This window comes from Nestor notabilis, unplaced genomic scaffold, assembly GCF_000696875.1.
Source record: "Nestor notabilis isolate BGI_N333 unplaced genomic scaffold, ASM69687v1 scaffold13473, whole genome shotgun sequence".
NCBI classification, from domain to species: domain Eukaryota; kingdom Metazoa; phylum Chordata; class Aves; order Psittaciformes; family Psittacidae; genus Nestor; species Nestor notabilis.
The window spans coordinates 19258-22905 of NW_009923373.1; positions in this window are offsets into that span (position 1 = coordinate 19258).

Sequence of the window (3648 nt, forward strand, 5' to 3'; positions counted from 1 at the left end):
GCGCCCTAAACCCCCCCCGGGGATGGCCCCCCCCCAGCCTCTCTGGACAGCCTGTGCCAGGGCCTCACCACCCTCACAGTGAAGAACAACTTCCTAATGTCTAACCTCTTTCAGTTTAAAATCTACCCTGTTTCAGTTTAAAATCATTCCCCTGTCATTACATTGTCCTATCATTACATGCCCCTGTAAAAAGTCTCTCTCCAGATTTCTTGAAGGCCCCCTTTATGTATTGGAAGATTGTTATAAGGTCTCCCCTGAGCCTTCTCTTCTCCAGCCTGAACAAGTTCTGGGGAAAGGTGGCACCTTACCAGGCTCCAAGTCTCAGAATGGGCTTGGACAATGTATCCTGCTCTGCCTGAGAAGTGAGGTGCAGCTGGTATCGCATTGGTGATAAGGACGGACAGCACAGGTGCAAGGGCTTTGCCAGGGGTGAGTCTGGCAAAGAACTTACTGGTTGCAAGTCAGCAGAAAAATACAGTCATCTTGGAACTATATGATCTTAAGGTCCTTTCTAACTCTAACCATTCCATGGTGTCACAAGGAGCACACATCACCTTTTTGCTCTTTGCAAGAAACAGCACTGTCCCCTACTTTTCTGATTCTAATATGGAATAGATTAGATGAACACACCACTGAAAATCTGAGCCCTTCCAGCTGTCACCTACAGTCTTTATATCCAAAATGTTTAGTGTAGTGAAAAACTGAGCTTTGGTGTGAGCTACAGAAAGGGAACTGGAGGAGAAAACCTCAGTGGTTTCACACTTTCAGACACTGCACCTAGCACCCATTATTCAGCTGAACTGTTACAAGTTCTTCTCTTGAAGAACTCATGCATTGTATGGCTAGGATTTGGAAAATAGTTTTCTTATGGTGTCAGACTGCCTGATACCAAGTCAAAAAGCACAAGAGAACCATTGAAATCCATTCAGATTTGGCATCAGGACAGCACAAAGGAGGAGAATAAAAAGGAACAGCTGAGCATAGAGAGAGGTGGTTAGTCATGATAAATAGGAAATGAGAACAAACTCTAATTGTCTCCACAGGAAGAAACTTGGGGAAGAGGTTTTTGAAAAGGCACTATTTGCTTATCACTGAACTGTTTCAGCACAATTTGGTTTTACATCTTTTGTAGAGATTTACAGGTCCTGAGCATTGCTCTGCCACGCTACAGTCACTGTCCCAGGCACTGATTTTAAGCATAACTTTACTGAAGCCTTACAGATTTACACCACAGGGTGAATTTGACCTCTTTCATTCTTAGAAAGTTGCTCTTTCAAGTTGGGTTTCTTTTGAGTCATCATCGGGTGCTATTTAACTTTTTTGCTCTGCACTTGTCAGTTCTGTGGCACAAAGTGCTAGGAAAGGACTACTCTAACCTTATGTGCAGACGTTCCAATGCCATCTGGAAAGAGACTGTTCCTGCCCTGCCTTGAGAACACAGTGCCTCTCTGAACAAAGTATTAACATGCAGTATAACTGAAATTCTGATAAAAGGTGAGAGAAGAGAAATGCTTCTAAGGAAAAAGGAACTATAATAATGAACATGAAGATATGCAAAACATTCACAGGGGAATACTTATGCTGGAAATGACAGAGCTGTAGCCATGACCTGTTCACTCCTCTCTTAAATGGACACCCAAACAAAGTCTTGGCAGTTCATATGGTGTGGGTTCTCAAACAAAGACCTGTTTTCTAACAGCACAATCCATTTTACACAGGACACTGAACTATTATCAGTTGCTATAGATCAGTTCAGCAGCATAGTGTGAGCTCGCAGGTGAAAGACTAAAGAGTGACCAGCAATTCCCTCATATCTCATAACAGTTCAGTTCCAAGAGACCCTGCAAGACAGCAGTGGAGGTTGCACATGAGAAGTATGCAGGGGGTGTATATCCACACAGTCCACAAGAAGCTGATGTGTAAGGAAGGGCACTGCAAACTTTCTCTCTTCGGAGAGTAACAGTTTGTCAACGTAATGCTACTTGATTAGTTTGCCAAGCACAGCTGATAAGCTTAGAAGTTTGAATCCTCATATCATTCCTCCATTCTCACAAAATTTCAACAATGTCCTAGTTTCAGCTGGGATAGAGGTAATTTTCTTCCCACTAGCTGGCACAATGCTATGTTCGGCTTTAGTCTCAGAACACCGCTGATAACACCCCAATGTTTTAGTTGTTACTAAGTAATGCTTATCCCAATCAAGGACTTTTCAGTCTCTCATGCTCTGCCAGAGAGGAGGGGCACAAGAAGCCGGGAGGAAGCAGAGACAGGACACCTGTCCCAGACTAGCCAAAGGGGTATTCCACACCACAGCACGTCATGCCCAGTATAGAAACTGGGGGAAATTATCCAGAAGGGGCTGATTGCTGTTTGGGGACAGGCTGGGCATCAGTCAGTGGGTGGTCAGCAATGTATTGTGCATCGCTGCTGTTTGTTGGCTGGGTTGGGCTTTTTTAAATTTTATCTCTCTTTTTGTTATCTCTTTTTTCATTATTATTATTAGTGGTATTATATTTTAACTATTAAGCTGGTTTTATGTCAACCCACATGTTTTACCTTTTCTCTGATTCTCCTCCCCTTCCCACTGGCAGGAGGTGATCAAGCTGCTGCATGCTACTCAGCTGCTGGCTGGGGTTAAACCACGACAAAGAACAAATCAATAGTCAGAGGTATGGAAGTAAGGGAAAGCAGTAAGAAGGAAATGGGCTGTAGGTATCTTTTGTCAGAATGGGGATATATGGCTGCTGCAGGAAGGGAGAAGTATTTTGTGTCTGAGGAGACAGACAGCAAAAGATGCAGAGGCCTTAGAAGTCATACCTATTGCGAGGTAAGGTACTGATGAAATACAGAATGTCACTGTCCAGGGAAGAAATGATTGTAAAGGTTTTACTAAGCTGCCAAGGAATTGAATGGTTTTTTTTCTCTTTTCAGTAAGCCTTTCTAAGCTTTTCCATTTGTGGCCCTTAGTCCTTGCATTTCCCTCTACAGCATTACATGAAATGCATTTGAGCTGTTAGCCGGGAGCAACCACAGCACACAGTACTTCTGTAAGCTGTTCCTTGTCATCTGAAAATCTCTTCACAAAGTCAGGTTAAACGCATAGAAGATCCTTCCCTTCTTATTCAAAGGATCCCCTCATCAGCTACTGCCATTGTCTTACACCTGCCCACCAAAGACAAAGACTCACAGAAACATATCCAACAAGCCATGTCCTGTTCTACTGCACACCATTTCCTCTGTGCAATGAAGATTTCATTTCCCTGGTTCTATATCACATACTTATTAATTATCTATTTATTCTCTATTTCTTTTTTACACTTTTCAAGATATGTAGCCACTACACTAGAAGTCTAATAACTAAATCTAGACCACGTCTACAATACAAGTTAAGCCACTGCAAAGACCCTGTTGAATTCTTTTGAATCCTGAGCCTTTCACCACAACTGACAGATGACGAGCATCAATGTGCTGACACTGTCTCAGTATTTGTCTTCTACTTTGACACACCTAGTCAGCCCAAACTCTACGGGAACTTCCTTCTTACCATACGCTGCCTGTTGATTAAGAGCATCCCAAGACAGGGTAGATGCTGAACTGTGGTAGCCCGAATATAAACTGGTTTCGCTGCGCTAAGCACTAAACAAATCC